The sequence below is a fragment of the Malania oleifera genome, chromosome 3, assembly GCF_029873635.1.
Source record: "Malania oleifera isolate guangnan ecotype guangnan chromosome 3, ASM2987363v1, whole genome shotgun sequence".
Lineage (NCBI taxonomy): Eukaryota > Viridiplantae > Streptophyta > Magnoliopsida > Santalales > Ximeniaceae > Malania > Malania oleifera.
In genome coordinates, this window is record NC_080419.1 from 97780589 (window position 1) to 97799023 (window position 18435).

Genomic DNA, 18435 nt, shown 5'->3' on the forward strand with positions numbered 1-18435 from the left:
ATCGCGGTCCACTTTTATTGACCCATCGCGGTCCACTCTTATTGGCCCTTCACGGTCCCACTGTTATTGACCCTTCGCGGTACCACCTTATTGACCTATCACGGTCCCATTCTTATTAACCCATCGCGGTCCCATCTTATTGACCCATCGCGGTCCTACCTTATTGATCCTTCGCGGTCTTACCTTATTGACCCTTTGCGGTCCCACCTTGTTGACCCTTCACAGTCCCACTTTATTGACCCTTGGCGGTCCCACTCTTATTTACCCTTCGCGGTCCAACTCTTATTGACCCATCGCGGTCCCATCTTATTGACCCTTTGTAGTCCCACCTTATTGATCCTTCGTGGTCCCATCTTATTGACCCTTTGTAGTCCCACCTTATTGATCCTTCGTGGTCTTACCTTATTGACCCTTTGCGGTCCCACCTTATTGACCCTTCACAGTCCCACTTTTATTGACCCTTCGTGGTCCCACCTTATTGACCCATCGTGGTCCCACCTTATTGACCCTTCGCGGTCCCACCTTATTGACCTATCACGGTCCCATTCTTATTAACCCATCACGGTCCCATCTTATTGACCCATCGTGGTCCCATCTTATTGACCCATCGCAGTCCCACCTTATTGACCCTTTGTGGTCCCACCTTATTGACCTATCACGGTCCCATTCTTATTAACCCATCGCGGTCCCACCTTATTGACCTATCACGGTCCCATTCTTATTGGCCCATCGTGGTTCCACTTTTATTGACCCTTTGTGGTCCCACCTTATTGACCCGTCGTGGTCCCACCTTATTGACCCTTCGCGGTCCCACCTTATTGACTTATCGCGGTCCCACGCTTATTGACTCATCGCGGTCCCATCTTATTGACCCTTCATGGTCCCACTTTTATTGACCTATCGCGGTCCACTCTTATTAACCCTTTTGCAGTCTCACTTATGTTGATCCTTCACTGGTCAAGTTTGAGAAGCCACATTTTGGTCACTTTTGATGCATTGGGCCCGATCCAAAATCAGCGTCTTTTATCTTTGCAGGTTTGTTGCTACAAATAACGTAGGAGAGTTCCTACTTTTACTTTGAAACAACGAAACCTACAAAGAGGGGCAGCTGTAGACACCCCATTTTTACCCAGGCCCAATATTATTATTTTTAATATTATTATTATTTTGCTATTATTATTATTATTTTCATTACTATTATTATTGTTATTATTATTATTATTATTTTATTATTATTATTATTATTATTATTATTTTCACTATTATAATCATTATTAATTATTTATCATTATTATTTTTAGTATTTTTTATTATTATTTACATTATTATTTTTATTATGATAATTATCATTATTTTAGATATTACTTTATTATTATAGTATTATTTTTATTATTATTACTTTACTATTATTTTGCTTATTTTTATTTTTCTTGATTATTATTATTATTATTATTATTTATTATTTTCATCATTAATATTATTATTTATTATTAGTATTAGTATTTTTATCTTTATTATTATTATTATTATTATTATTATTATTAGTATTATTACTATTTTGTTATTATTATTATTATTATTATTATTATTATTATTTTGCTCATTATTATTACTATTTATTATTATTATTATTATTATTATTATTATTTAGGGCTTGGTGTAGGGTTTTGTTTAGAAGCCTATATATAGGCTCTTATTCACACAGGAAAAAGGGGGGCGCGGCACAGCGCAGGCACGAACCAGCCAAAGAATGAAACCAAAAAAAAAAAAACCTAGTTGCCTTTCTCTCCTATCTCTCTCTCTCGCTGCAACAGCAGCGTCGCCCCCTCAACATCCTCGGCCCCCTCCTCCTCTTGTTCTTCACTGCACCAACCACAGCAGCCGGGAAGCAGAGCCCGCCAGCAACCGAGGTTCTCTGCAATACCAGCAACTCTCCATCCTCACCGTCATCATCTCCGGGCTCATCTGTTCTCGCTGCTCCCACTCGCCGTCGCCGCTGCAGCACCACACCAGCTCCAGAACTCCACGGCCAACCACACCAGCTCCTGAACCTAGGCAGCCACCAACTGTGCCAGCCACGAATCGTCCATCGCTGCAACTCCGACGACGCCCACAGCGGCCGTTCCCCGCAACCTCACGGCGACAGCTTCTGCCGCCGTTGCTCCCTGGTCCAGCCTTCCTGCAACCCAACGCCTTCGGCCTCCTCTTCACCTTCCTGTCGCAGCAAAGCCCACGCCCCCCGCTGTAAGTCCCTGCACTCAAACATGATGCACACACACACACACGCTGAAACACACAGTGAGGTTTTCACCTCCGGCCATACACACTGTACACACACAAACACAGGTGCACGTGTCTTGTAGGTTATTTTATCTTTTATTCTTTTTGTTTCTCATTTATTTATTTATTTATTTGTTTACTTATTTATTTTTCTGTTTCCCTGCTTATTTTGATTTGTTTTAATGTCTAAAGCTTAAGACTTCATAGTATGAGTATGTATATTGATGTATTATTTGTCGGGGTATTTAGTTAATATTCGCATCTAGGTTTTTATTGTATATATGTTAAAACTTTAATATTGTTTCCATGTGTTTCATTTTATTGTGGTGATATTTGTTTAGATTTTTTTTTTTTTTTTTTTTTTGTGGTAGTTATTTCAAATACTAATCGGTTCATTCTCATTATTGTAGGATATGTTTTTTAAAAAATGTGCAGGTAAGAGTTCCATTGTTTAATATTTAAATGTAATAATTTTTGGTTGTTGAATATTATAAAGTGTACCATATTCATGTTATATGTTTAATATTTAAGGTTTATTTATTTATTTATTTTATAGGCCATATTTAAGCAGTATGATTAATATTTAGGGTTTTAGTCTGATTAATATTTAGGGTTTTGGCCGTGTTTATTTGAATAGGCCATATTCATTGTTCTATGTATTTAGGGTTTTCGTTATTATTGCATTCCTTTTATGTTTAATATTTGTATATTTAGGGCCGTGTATTAATTTTGGTGGCCCTACTAAATAGGTACATATTAATTTTAGAAGTAACTTGTTTCCATAAGTTCATTATTTTCTTGCCCTTTTCATTGGTTTCCATATTTTAATCCTAAGTTCAATTTGTTTCTTCAATTAATTGTTTACATATGTGTGTATTGTGCATATCCTTAACGGTGTGTTAATATTAAGATAAATATCATATTATTAAAATATGTATATTATTAGTTAATGATATTTAGTATTGTTACTATTAATATTATTATTATCACTATTATTGTCATTTATTATTATTATTATTATTATTATAATTATTATTATTATTATTATTGTATTTATTATTATTACTATTAATATTAGTATTATTATTAGTATTATTATTATTTTTTAACATTATCATTCTTATCATTATTAATAATATTACCACTATTTTTAGTATTTTCTTTATTTGACCTTATACGTACTATGGTATATATTTTTATAAAATATTTTCTTGATTTTCATCCCTATGATTTTATTGCGAGGGTATGAGCCTTCGGGCATCACGTACCCTAAGCTCTGAGGGAATATCTATATATATATATATATATATATATATATATATATATTATCTTTATTCATTTATTATTTTATTTATTTATTTATTTATTTTTTACATGTACTTATAAATTCATAAAAAAAGGAGTAATTTAAAGAATTATTAGATTAACTTAGGGATAATTTTAAATTAATTAGGTACCGTTCGTAAGAACGGGCGCGTAGGGGGTGCTCGTACCTTCCCCTCGCGCAACCGAACTCCCGAGTCTAACTCTGGTAATGTAGACCGATTCTACCCCTGACGGGGTAGTAATCATGTGTTCTAACCGCACTAAAGGTTAATGGCGACTCCTACACCATATTTTTCTATGAAAATATTAAACTGATTTTAATTCCGCCGCCCGGGGCACACGCGCTCCCGGGACGTCGCGACAACGGATCAAACACAGAGGTACAAATTTCTTCTGCTACTCATCTTTTTAACATGTTATTATGTTTAATATTCTTTCATAATCACAAATTACAAAGCAGTATAATTATATCAATGTTAACATTACTTCTTATATATGCAATAAATAGAAAATCTATTATTGTATCCAAAATACAATACAAATCAAAATAACAAATTTTTTTTTATAAAAAAAAAATAGAATAAAAAAGCATGGATAATACAAGTACCCTAACTTTAAAAAGATTAATAGACCCGCCAATGCTCTACAGTCCTGGAGCACATTGGACTCAAATAGCAGAGCTGGTACCCAATCAATGAATGCGATTAAAAAAATATTAAAAATATCTATCAATCCTCTTGGCACTCAAATTGAGCATTTTATGAAAAATAAAAAGAAATAAATAAAAGGAGAAAAAAATCCAACGTGGTCCAATAATCTTGGCATCCAAATTGTAGTGATAAATTGTGGCTTAGGATCTTCTCAATCTCAAAAGTTAACTCATGAGGTGAGGTTTTTCCTCACACTTAATAACTGACCACTAACTCCTTTCATAATCGATGTGAATAACTCCAACAATGCCGCCCTCACACATCAGGTTCCAAAATCGACAGCATCACGTTCCTAACATATTAGGAAAAATGTTTGAACCATGACTCTGATACCAGTGTTGAGCGATCCAAGACCTTCTCAATCCCAAAAGTTGACTCATGGATTGATGTTTTTCTTCACACTTAATAATTGACCACCACCTTTTTTTACAAAATAACCCTAATAGTTAAATCACAAATATGGTCCCAACACTAAAGGTCCAATCACAGGGCCGGTTCCTCCTTTAGGCGATTGAGGTGTTCGCCTAGGGCCCCAAAAATTTTGGGGGCCCCAATTTTTTTAATATAATAATATATTTTTGGGGTCTTAAATTTTTTTTAATTAAATAATGCTAACGTTATTTATTATGCTCTCTTCCCATACATTAACTTCCCAACTAACAAATAAATACAATTTAATTCGTTTTTTTTTTCAAGTCTCATTGACTTCCCAACTAACAACTTTATTATATTTCTAATTATCTATTACTCTCATCTCTCTCTCTTAACTTCTCTTAAAAAATCTTTCCATCTCTCACACTTTCTCACTCTCATCTCTCGGTCTCTCTATGATTTTTGCTCCGGCTCTTGTGTTCATCATTTTCGAGTCTCTAATTCTTTGTAATTTTCATCAATCCTAATTTTGATATTAATGTTTGTGCATTATTTTTCTATTATTTTCACTTTGAATTTTTTTTTTCTATTTTTTCTTAGATTTTGGAAGCTTTGAAGTTAGAGTGTTGTATCCGGTAAGAATCCGCTATCTCTAAAGCCTCGCTCGCTGATCGATTTGCAATAATAATAATAATAATCAGGTTATATTGTTTCAATCTATTATTTCTATAGATTTATTAAATTTATTTTTATTTGTTTACATAATTTGTCAATTTATAGTTAGTGTTAATTTTGAAATTTAATTATGTCAATGAGAAAATATGAATCCGGATATGAAAAATGAAGAAAGAAAAAAAAAGAAGAATTAGTGTAATCTCAAAAGGGAGCTCTTGATAAATTTATTTTTGTATCTCAAAACGTTAGAAAAATTAATTTTAAATAAAAATAAAAATTAAACAAAATATTAAGGGTTCTTGATTAAATCATTCGCCTAGGATCCCATATTGTGAAGAGCCCTGCCTATTTCTATGGGCATGCTTTGAAATTCTATATATATATATATTTGAGGAATTAAATTTAGAGCATTGATTTAAGAAATTAATGTTTTAGCTCTTTAATTTAAATGCTTTACAGATGTTCGGTGCTAGAGTTTGAATCTAGATAATAAAAGCTCTATATTTATTTTTAAATTTTTTAAATGATACATCTAGAATTTTTACTTTTTAGAAGAAATAAAAAAAGTTGCCCAACTAGATTGGCTCAAGTGGTAAGGACGATTTGTGACTCTTTAGATCCTGAGGTCATGGATTCGATGCCCCCTTAAGAGTTTACCCTGATGAATTATTAGGGGTACGTCAATGGACGGGCGCCTTTTACACCCCAACTTTAGTGCCCCAGCATATTGTCCAAAGTGACGCGATGGTGGTCGGAGTCTTCGAACTATTAAAAAAAAAAAAAGGAAAGAGGAGGATACGTTGGTCATTTTGTTTTTGTTGTTTAAGAAAAATAATAGGTTTTTTTTTTTTGTAAATAATATCCAATTTAAATAAACCTTTTATTTTTTCAACACAAACATATTTATTTTCCCCCAAATATAGCAAGCATATTAAGTCCTACATTTATTGCATCTCTAATATTAATTAATTAATGATAGAAAAATACTTACCTTATATTTGGAAAGACTTTAAATTTAAATTTATATTATATTTTCAATAAAATGTACTATAAAATTGTATTGAAATTTATCTAAATTCATCCAAATCCGAGTCTAAGGTCCGAAATTCATGTCCTCAAACATAGTGTTATAATAAATAGTTTCTCCATATAACATTTGCATCACACTAATCACAAGATGTTATATATGTAGACCCATTAAAATGATATGGGATCCACATTATTCAAATTTGCATATGAAATTATGCTTCTTACTTGTATGATCAAAATGATAATGTGGTGATGTCTTGTGATTGGTAGGTTACATATCATATGTGAAGGAATCGTTCCTCTTATAAGCATTTTTCAAGAGAATGTAATTTTCAATCAACATTATTCATAAAATAACCTTCGTCCTACTACAAGTTGTATCATTTATTTAGAAAATTTAACAAATATTGATATAGAAAAGCTTAATAGAAATAATTTTATTTAAGAATATTCTCACATTATCCCCAATAATAGGCTCATTATTTATATATATATTTTCTTTTTTTCTTTTTTCCGAAAAAGGAGTTTGTGGAGCAAGTACATAGATTTTGCTTATAGCTAACATTAAGGGGAGAGATAGTAGTTTTAATTTCAATGGACAATTGCCCTCCTTAAAATATCTCTATAACTTTCCAAATCTCCACAGCTTTATTCTTTTGCAAAAACATAATTTTTACCAATATAAATCACACAAATAGTGTATGTCCAAAAATTTGCTAATTCTTGAAGGCTAGAAGATAAATGCAGAATTTATAACAATGCAAGTTGTCTGTGAAACTAATCTTATATTTGACAGAAGTTTTGAATTTGAATTTATGTAGACTTGGATAAAATGTAATACAAAATTATATTGAGTTTTGTCCAAAACCACTCAAATCTAAATTTAAGACTTGCAATTTCATACTCACAAATGCACAAATTTGGAACTGTGTTATTAGAGATATATACACTTTCCATTTCAGCACAATATTTACTTTCCATTTTTTCCAATTCTCTTATGCATATATACCCTTGTAATCCCTGTATTGAGTGTGAATCAATATATTGAATTTCATTCTTCTCCATTCTTAACATGGTATCAAAGCAAGAAAAAAAAAAAAAAAACTTTTTTTCTTAACCTAGTTTTCTCTTAACCTTTTTTAACCACCGCCGCCGCATGCCCATCCGATTTCCCTTCTCCGTTCCGGCATCGCTCTCTTTTCTCTCTGTTTTTTTCGGTCATCTTGCAGTCCCAGCCATATGGTTCTCCTCCGCTTAACCGCAGGTTCTCCGTCGTTCTGCTGTCCGTTTCCTGCAAGTCATTTCTCCATCTCTGGCAGCTTGTATCAGTTCCGTCTCTCAGATTCTCCAGTTCCAATCATCTTCTCCAGCATTCATCCTTCTCAGCTCTCTCTCATTCCAACGTTGTCTCACTCTGCCTCAGCTCTCTCTCTATTCCCTCATCGTATCTCAGTCTCCGGAACTCTCTCGTCACAGTGTTGGTTTCGTTTCCTTGGCAGACAACAACCTAGCCTTGTTATCCTCACGGCTGCCCCTCCATTGCCACCATCTCGCAGCAGCCCAATAGCCACCACGTCCATGACCATGACCTTGAACCATTCTTCTGGCAATGAGCCTCGCAATAGAACCACTCGTCACTCCATCACTTTTGGCAACCACCATCCCGTCATCGTCGCAGAGAGCAACTCTAGGTCGCCGGAGAGAGTAGTTAGTGTCATCGTTGTCATCTTCAGTAGCCATTGCAGTCCCTTGTCCACAACAGCCTCACTCGTCTACTGCTGCACTTCCGGCGACCACAAATCCGGCCGCCACCTCTGCTCCATAGCCTCAGCCATACTTCCTACTGCACAGCGGCTACACCACCCGAAGTCTCCATCTTCGCTAGTAGCCAAGCCACCTTGCTCTACCGCCAATCTACAGAACCAACCACCTCCAAGATCCTCCGTCACCTCCTCTCCGACGTTCTTGGTTCTCATCTCAGTCCTCTGGTAGTTTCTTAGGAAAGGGCGCGTAGCGGTCTTTTTCGGCCATATCTCTAAGTCCTCATCATTGGTGCTCATTGTTTTTCTCCAGGATGTGCTCAGGCGATCTCTTGGTTACAATTCTTACAGCGCAATTATTCAATCGAAGGTTCTTTTTCTGGTCGTCTCAAAGCTCGGCTTTTAACCCGATTCGACGCTTTTATCTACACTATCTGACGTTATAGAAGCATCTGATTCCTTAATGGCTACACATACTGTCACCGGTTCTTCAACCTCTTCTAAGATTGCTATCCCTGGTCCCACCAGCGAACAATGTCGTCGACTCTTGGATCCTTTATCACCCTTGAACACCAACTCTGCCAATTTTGCTGGTAACCTCGCCTCTTTTCATTTTGCTTCTCTTTCTAACACTGAATGGATTGTTGATTCAGGTGCCTCTGATTACATGACGTCCAATTTGTCTTCTCTTGATAATATTCAGTTTCTCAATCAGCCATGCCCCATTAAGCTTCCAAATGGTGACATTGTTCCTGTAACTCATATGGGAACTATGCGATTTTCTCCTAATTTCTCTCTTTCTAATGTTCTTTATGTGCCTTCATTTAAATTTAACTTATTATCCATCAGCAAACTTACCACTGATCTCAATTGTATTACTATATTTTTTCCCACCTTTTGTGTCTTTCAGGACCTATCAACAAGGAGGTTGATTGGAACATGTGAAGTACGTGATGGACTTTACCACTATAAACCCCCCTCCGCGTCAATTTTCCACTCTCAACGTGTTTTTGCCACGACTCTTTGGCATCAACGTCTCAGTCACCCTTCCATTTCATGTATGCTGAAAACCTTAAATATTTCTTCTCCTCATTTGCCTTGTGATGTTTGTGCTAGAGCAAAGCACACTCGTTTACCTTTTTCCTTAAATACACATAAGAGCACATTTTGTTTTAATCAGATTTATTGTGATATATGAGGTGGTTATCCTACCGCTTCACTCTTTGGTGCACATTACTTTTTAACAATTGTGGATGACTAACACGTGCTACATGGGTCTATCTTATGCGCATGAAATCTGATACTTTCACTTGCCTTAAAAATTTTTGCGTCATAGTCCAAAATCATTTCAATTGCACTGTTAAGCATGTATGCACCGATAATGGTCGAGAATTTCTATCCACCCCACTTCAAACCTTTTTCAATGATCAAGGCATTTTTCACGAGTGCACATGTGTGGATACACCACAGCAAAATGGTGTTGCCGAGCGTAAACAATCATCTTCTTAATGTGGCTCAGTGTTTACGTTTTCAAGCCAATCTTCTCATTTCCTTTTGGGGCTATTTAATTAATCGCACTCCTTCACCCAGCCTCAATCATAAGTCCCCTTATGAACTTCTTTTTTAGAAACCCCCTTTGTATACACACTTGTGAGTGTTTGGGTGCTTGTGCTATGCCCAAACTACTCACCAACATTGCGATAAATTTTCTCTTCGTGCTCTTCGATGTGTTTTCTTAGGTTATCCTACTCATCATAAGGCTTATCATGTCTACGATCTTGAAAACAAAAAAATTTTCATCTCCCGTGATGTCATTTTTGAAGAAAATGTTTTTCCCTATCATCTCGTCTCTCCAACTCCCACATCTTCTTCAGTCCTTCGTTTTCCTATTCCTGATATACATTTTTCCTACACTTTACCTTCTCCACCACCCACACATAACCCTAGCCCCTCCTCTCTCTCTCTCTCTCCTTCTCCCTTGGTCCCCTCCCTGACACCCCCACCCTCACCCCTTCCCCTCCACCCTCCAACCCCCACCACCCCCTCCACCTACCTCTTCACGGCCCAAACGGGCTGTCACACATCCCTCTCACTTAGCTGATTATATCTGTCCTACTTTGCCAAAGTCCTCCACGGCTTCACAAGTTTCAAGATGTCCCTCAGGTACGGTTTATTGTCTCTCCTCTTTTTTATCTTACCATTGCTTCTCTACTCCACATTTGTTTTTTTTTTTTTTTTTTTTTTTTTCCTGTTATGTCCTAACATTCAGAACCCACCTCATATTCTCAGGCTGTGCTACACTCTCATTGGCGTGATGCCATGACTTCTGAAACCCAAGCCTTAGAAACCAAAGATACATGGGTTCTTCAACACCTTCCCCCTAGGAAAAAACCAATTGGCTGTAAATGGGCGTTCAAAACAAAACTCCGGGCCGATGGATCCATAGAGCGTCATAAAGCTCGCTTGGTGGCCAAGGGCAACACTCAGGTAGAAGGTTTGGATTATCATGATACTTTTGCTCTTGTTTCTAAACTCGTTACTGTCAGGTGTGTTCTTGCAGTGGCGGCCGCTCGGGATTGGCATCTCCTTCAATTGGACGTCAATAACGCTTTTCTCCATGGTGACCTCGATGAGGAGGTTTATATGATCCCCCCCCCCCCCAGGTTATTGCAAACAAGGGGAGACTCGTGTTTGTCGTCTTCAAAAATCTCTTTATGGCCTCAAGCAAGCTTCTCGCAATTGGTTTTCTAAATTATCTTCTGTTTTACTTGCTGCGGGTTTCACCCAATCTCAAGCCGATCACTCTCTTTTCACCCACTCTCGGGGTTAGTCTTTTACTCTTATACTTGTTTATGTTGATGACATTCTCATGGAAGGCAATGATCTCTCCGCTATTAGCATTTTCAAAGTCATGCTCGCTCAGAAATTCAAACTCAAGGATCTTGGAAATTTGAAATATTTCCTTGGCCTCGAAGTTGCTCGCTCTCCCACTGGCATTTTTCTCAACCAACGCAAATATGCTCTTAACATCCTCACCAATAGCGGTCATCTAGGTGCTCGTCCTGCCCACTTTCCCATGGAACAAAATATGAAGCTCAATAATATTGATGGTGCTCTCCTCTCCGATCAAAGCTCGTTTCGGCGACTCGTTGGACATTTGATCTATCTCACCATCACTCGTCCTAACCTTGTATTTCCAGTCAACATTCTCAGTTAATTTATGCACCAGCTCAGACAACCGCATTATGATGTTGCTGTATGTGTTCTTCGATACATTAAAACATCTCCAGATCAAGGCTTATTTTTTCCTACTGCCAACACTCTTCATGTCTCGGCTTATTTTGATTTGGATTGGGCTAGTTGTCCCCTCACTCGCCGCTCCACTACTGGTTTTTTCATTCAGTTGGGCACTAGTCCCATTTCCTGGCCCACTAAGAAACAAACTACCGTCTCTCGCTCCTCCATCGAAGCTGAGTACCAGGCATTTCATTCTACTACCTGTGAACTTACATGACTCAAAACTCTTTCACATGATCTTGGCGTACCGCATTCTCAGCCTACGCTCTTATATTGTGACAACCAAGCGGCTCTTCACATTGCCCAGAATCCTGTTTTCCACGAACGTACCAAACATATAGAAATCGATTGTCATATTGTTCATGAAAAGTTACGAGCTGACCTCTTCTTCACTAAACATATTCCTACCCACAGTCAGCTTGCCGATATCTTCACCAAAGCTTTGGGTCGTGAACATTTCCAAACTTTATCACGCAAGTTGGGCATTACGAATCTCCATGCTCCAACTTGAGGGGGAGTATTAGAGATATATACACTTTCCATTTCAGCACAATATTTACTTTCCATTTTTTCCAATTCTCTTATGTATATATACCTTTGTAATCCTTGTATTGAGTGTGAATCAATATACAAAATTTCATTCTTCTCCATTCTTAACATGTGTCAACCAGTTGTTTTAGTTCCTTGATTAGTTTTAAGCTGCTGCTAGACTTCTCGTAACTTAATCTAGAAACCTATTTTCTGGTTTCTATGGATATAAACACAGTTGTGCTTTTTTTAAAAAAAAAATTGATAATAATTATTGTAACCTTACCAAACGACTTGTTTGGTTTGCGAAATAGCTATTCTCTAAAATAATGTATAATATAGTGAAAATTTTAGAAACGTTAGTAATAATTATTTATTTTATGTTTCTTATTATGTCATTTAACAAATATAAGAAAGGAATAGACATTGCATGGTGAAACATATGAATGGTTATTTCTTATCTATTACTTGTTATAGACTCAAAACGTTTTACATTTTTATTTGTTTTATGATATCAATATAATTTTTTTGTATTACTAATTAAAACAAATCTATTATAACTAAATTATTATTAAAAATAGACATTATGCGAATCAAACCTAAAGTATACCAAACACTAGTGTAGGTTAAATCACCATTTTCTAGGTTGATGAATATGTGAAGCTTAATTCTTACTTAAAAAAAAAAAAAGGATTTATGTGCGGTTAAATTAGGTTTGAGCTTAGTTTATTGAGGTGGAAATACCGGAGTTTGTCATATGAGGGACAATGTCTAAACGACGTATTTAAAAAAAAAATTCTTAAAATCAATTAAATCAACTAAATTTTTTTAACCATTAGCTGTTACAATTAATCCAGTCAATTATTTTGTCAATTTTTTGTTAAAAAGAATAATGAGTTAAAATCATAAAAGACAACTTTTTGCTTTTTGCAATTGTGAGGATTAAGAGAGTTTTGTACTCGTTGGATATACACGGATGAAGACTAACTTTAACTCAAACATTTAAGTCATTAGGTTTAGGGTCCAACTATATATATAATAACACCATCCTCCACTATATATTTTTTTATATGAAACAAAATCACAAGTAGAATTTTAAACGATCTTTCCCTCACTTATGAGTTTTAATCACTTCTCTCTGAATAGAAGTCATTACTTATCATGCAATCAATTAGGAGTCACTATGCCCCCAGGGCGTAGCTAAGGTGGTCGAGCGGATTCCGGGTGTGCCTCTCACGAGGTCAGCTAATGTGCCACCCGGGTTCGATTCCTCCCCTGGGTTCCTGGTTTACCTTCCTCGTGGTGATGTGGGGCCGGATCCACGGGGCGTGGGATTAGTCACGACCGGTGCGGTGGACCGTAAAACGGACGTCGTTGACGGTTGTGGATACCCGGACGAATCCAAAAAAATAAAAAATAAATAAATTAGGAGTCACTATTCAATTATGGAAAACGAACAAAACTATAAGAGTCCACTCATCACCGTTCCTCGATCTTCCACATGTATGGCTACCAGCTTGGTAGAACACATGCATATAGAGTTGAGTCCAATGCTCTTTCTTAAATGGAAACTGTCTCCCTCGAAAATTTAATCCTATGGTGAAATTTAATCCACCAACTCAAAAAATCATTATCCAGATATACTAAGTCAGCTATTTTACCACTAAATCATTCAACCTTGACAAAAACAAATGTCGTGTTGTATTAGACAAATTTTGAGATGAGTAAAAATAAAAAATTTGGAACTCAATAAAAAAATTCAAACATTTAAAGTAATAAAAAAATTATTAATCAACACAAAAATAATAAATAAAGGGAATCAAATAAAAATAAATTAATTGAGATTCACACAAATAAGAAATTATTTTGTTTGATAATTTCCTAAAATCAAATATAATCAAATATCCTTAGGTAATTCATTCTATTAGGCCCGTCTATCAATGATGCAAGGGCCATTAAGAAATATGATATTGATACGATTAACTTAATTAATTAAATAAATATATTAATTTCAAAGTATATAATAATAAAACTTAAAAATATTTTTTTAATATTGCAATTAGCTAATAAAAATCAAGGAAAAAGTGTATTAATCAAACATTCCTACAAAATTAAAATATACCTGTTTGTTTCTTGATCTTGTGAAATCAAATGAAACTTCTAAAAAATAAATTAAAAATGTTAAATGTGAAATAATAAAGGAGTGGCTATCGAATTTTAGATAGCATATAAAAATTACTAAAAAACAATAAGAAAACACTATATAAGATACTTATGCATTTCATAAATTTTATTATAATGAAAAGAGGCACATTTAGTTAACAATTTTTATAAGTTTTTAATAACTAATATTTTATCTTGGAAAAATAAAATAGACGCATACTTTTAAATAAACAAATATGTACACGATAATCTCTAAATAATAAACTTTTCGTAACAAATAAGTACACTAAAATTATATCCATGCATCACATAGATCTCTACCAATGTGTACATGTGTACCTGTGATTATATTATTTTAATATAAATATGATTCTTTGAGGGAAAAAAATAAATGAAAAAAGGCCAGTCCGGTACACAAAGGTCCTACATAGACGGGGTCCCAAAAAAAAAAAAAAAATGAACCACGATGAGTTTATAACATGCAGCCTTATTTTATATTTTTACAAAAAAATTATTTTCACACCTTGAAATATATATATATATATATATATATATATATATATATATATATATAGCATTCAAATATAATTAATGGTCAATTTGCGTAAGTCGAATACGGTCAATTTAATTTCGGATGCTCACTGTTTGATGTATTTTTTTTCCTTTTTTGATAATATGATCAATACAAGTTACAAATTCATTTAATTTAGATGATATGTAAAACTTGAAATTCTCTAATTGTAAGATATTGTATAAATATTTATGCTAACATGAAATCTCAGGTCAATGGCGAGACTGGTCCAACCGGCAGAGCGGCTGGTTGGAGGGTACGTATAAATGCGGGCGTGCACCATTCTTGTGAGTCGAACAAATTTTAGCTGCCCCAGCTTTGACTTCTTCCCCTCTAGACCAATTAATATGAAGTTTCTTAAAAGCCTCAAAATTACATAAACCAAATAATAATAATAATAATAATAATAATAATACAAAAGAGAATGATTGTATGATAATTGTTGGTCCTTGTCCGGTCCTTCATCGCCTTTCTAGACAATTCTAAATCAGTATAAGATCATTTTAGTTTTCTCTCTCGTTAACATTTAGGTTTTGAGGATGAGTTCTCTAATCTGGTATCAGAGCTGGACCTTGGGCTATTTGGCCCCTTCGTGGGTTGGATTCCTCCTCGTCTCATTTCTCCCATGGGCTCGAGGGGGAATGTTGGTGTATGTTCAGTTCCACATCGTCTTTCTAGGCACTCCTAAGTTATTATAAGATCCTTTTAACACTCTCTCCTTAATGTCTAGATTTTGAGGATGAGCTCTCTAACTATAATGTTAGTTTCTCATGGATTGGAAATTTACAAAAAAGATTCATGTTTTTTTGTGTGCTCATGCAGCTCATATTAAAAAATTTGTTTTGGATTAATAGTTTATGGTTTTTTAAAAAATAATGTTGAATAGAGGAGATTAATTTTTTTTTAAATTTGATAAAAAGGCAAGAATCTCTCATTAGATTTTAAAATTTTCACGAATCTTCCATGAAATTTCAAGAATTTTGAAAACTTCCCTTAAGGTTTGGTCGAATACCAAATCACTATACTTCAACCTACGAATTATACTACTACAATTACAGTTTTCAATTTATGTTATATTTTATATTTTGTTTATGAAAATTATTTGTACTCACATTGTGTTGAAGATAAAATAGGTTCCAATAGTTTAATTTTATTAAAAAAAAAACAAATAACAATAAAAAATATAAATAAAATTGAAAATTATTATTATTTATGTTATTGACGCAAAATAAACTAAAAACGTTCTTTAAGAAACCTTTAAACATTCTTTTCCTCTATCCTATTATTATTTTTTATCATTATACTTAGGCTAGTTTGCATAAATCAGCTAGCTTGCACCCTCACTTCATCATTAATTCAATCCACATGCTCTGTTTGTATGAAATTACGATCAACAATCTAATCTAATTACTTCAAAAAACTATTCTCTATAGATAATTTAAGTTAAACTAAATATAATTTGTTGTAGTATGTGACTCATATTGAGTAGAACAACACCCTTGCGATATGGTATAGGAGTATTTGAAGAATTTTTCTAATATCTTTGTACAATTAGAGTTAGTATAAATACATATTATCTAACCTTACTTTCGATAAAAATGAAATTCAATCGTCGCTCGCTCCTATAGATATAGGCATATTGCCAAATCACGTTAAATTCCTATGTATGTGTGTGTGTGTGTGTGTGCGCGCACGCGTGTGTGTGTAAAGAGTGTGTATTTTTTTTAACTCAGGGACTCCAGCTACCATCTCATCATTTTGGACACTGTAGTATAGTACTCAACCAGAGGGGATGGAAGTCGCCCACCCATTGACGCACTCCTGGTAATTCACCTGGATAAACTTTCAACGGGGAATCGATCCCGTGATCTTGGGATCACCAAAAGTTCGTATGCTTTTGTTATTTTATCTATGTTTTTATTTTTTTCGTAGTATTTATCATAATTTTCGTACATTTCACAATATAACTAGGAAAGTCTATTAATTCTTTTTATGAACATGGCTAGAGATTAGTGTTTTTTTCTTCTTCAAAATATTATCATAATAATTTCAGGGCCAGCCTAACCATTAGGCGGCTGAGGTGTTCGCCTAGGACCCTAAAAATTTGAAATTCCCAAAATTTTTTTTAATATAATAATATATTTTTGGAGTCCCAAATTTTTTTAATTAAATAATATTAACATTATTTATTATGCTCTCTTCCCATTCATTGATTTCTCAACTAACAAATAAATGAAATTATATTTTAAAATATAAAAGTAATGCAATTTAATTCTTTTTTTTTTTCAAGTCTCATTAACTTCCCAACTAACAATTTTATTATGTTTTTAACTATCTATTACTTTCATATCTTTCTCTTAACCTTACTAAAGAAATCTTTTCATCTCTCACATTCTCTCACTCTCATCTCTCGGTCTCTCTATGATTTTTGCTTTGATTCTTATGTTCATCATCTTCGGACCTTCGATTCTCTGTAATTTTCATCAACCTTAATTTTAATTTCAATATTTGTACATTATTTTTCTATTATTTTCATTCTTTTTGTTTTTATTTTTTATTTTTTCCTAGATTTTGAAAGTTTTGATATTAGAACGTTGTATCCGGTAAGAATTCGATATCTCTAAAACCTCACTCACCAATCGATTTGTAATAATATTAATAATCAGATTATATTGTTTCAATATATTATTTTTATAGATTTATTAAATTTATTTTTATTTGTTTATATAATTTGTTAATTTATAATTAGTGTTAATTTTAAAATTTAATTATGTCAATGAAAAAATATGAATTCAGATATGAAAAATGAAGAAAAAAAATTAAATAAAATATTAAGGATCTCTAATTAAATCTCATCTAGGGCTGATATGGTCAAGAGTGGGGCTGTCCAATCATCCTATCCCACATGGTCAACCCATAATTCCAGATTTTTTTTTTTTTTATACAGCCTTCTCTGTCAAAACCAAATGGAAGAAAGAGAATGAACTCACCAAGGGAGAAAAGCGACATGGCAATGGATGGCGTGGTGGTGGCGGCCGCATGGTGAGGTGGCAGCCATCTTTTCAACGGTGAAGGACGATGGTTGTGTAACTATTATTGTCATAATAAACTTTTATTTGGGAATTATTAGAAACATTCAAAATCTAGAATTTTTTTAATCCCTAAAAGTGGAGCCTAAAAATCATTGAAACTAACTATTTATACAATGTAATATGTGTAGCTATTTATTGGAAACACCAATAAATGGTAGAAATTGGGGATTTCTTCCTAAAATTATTATCTTAAACTCCTAGCAAATAAAAGTTGAAAGATGAAAAAACTATTGTTTTATAGTTGATGTGATAAGAAAATAAAAACAAAGCACTAACAATACAAGTTTTTTTTTTTTGGGGAAAACAACAATATAACTCGATAAAATACACTATCAAGAAGATTAAAAAATCAAAGAGATGCAGAGAGAGAAAGAGATAGTATACCTTGATTGACAGCAAAGAAAGTAAAATTACAAATGAAATTATTGATAACTAGTTATTAATTACTTTCCTTATGATCAAGCACCAAATGTGTAAGCTTGACTTTTTCCCATTTGCATCAACCTAAGAAAAGATAGAAAAAATAAGGAGGAAGAAAAAAAAATAGAAAAGGAGAAAAAGAATAAGGAGACATTTGACTTGGTTGAGTAGCAAGGATTATGATAATCACGGGTGGTGGATTATCATGTATT

The 18435-nt window shown here is 34.1% G+C and overlaps 1 protein-coding gene across 3 annotated transcripts in view; it reads left to right on the plus strand.

Annotated features, from left to right (window-relative positions):
• The window catches only part of LOC131152380 (uncharacterized), a 247202-nt gene that overhangs the window by 141669 nt on the left and 87098 nt on the right, over positions 1-18435 (plus strand). The window lies entirely within an intron of this gene.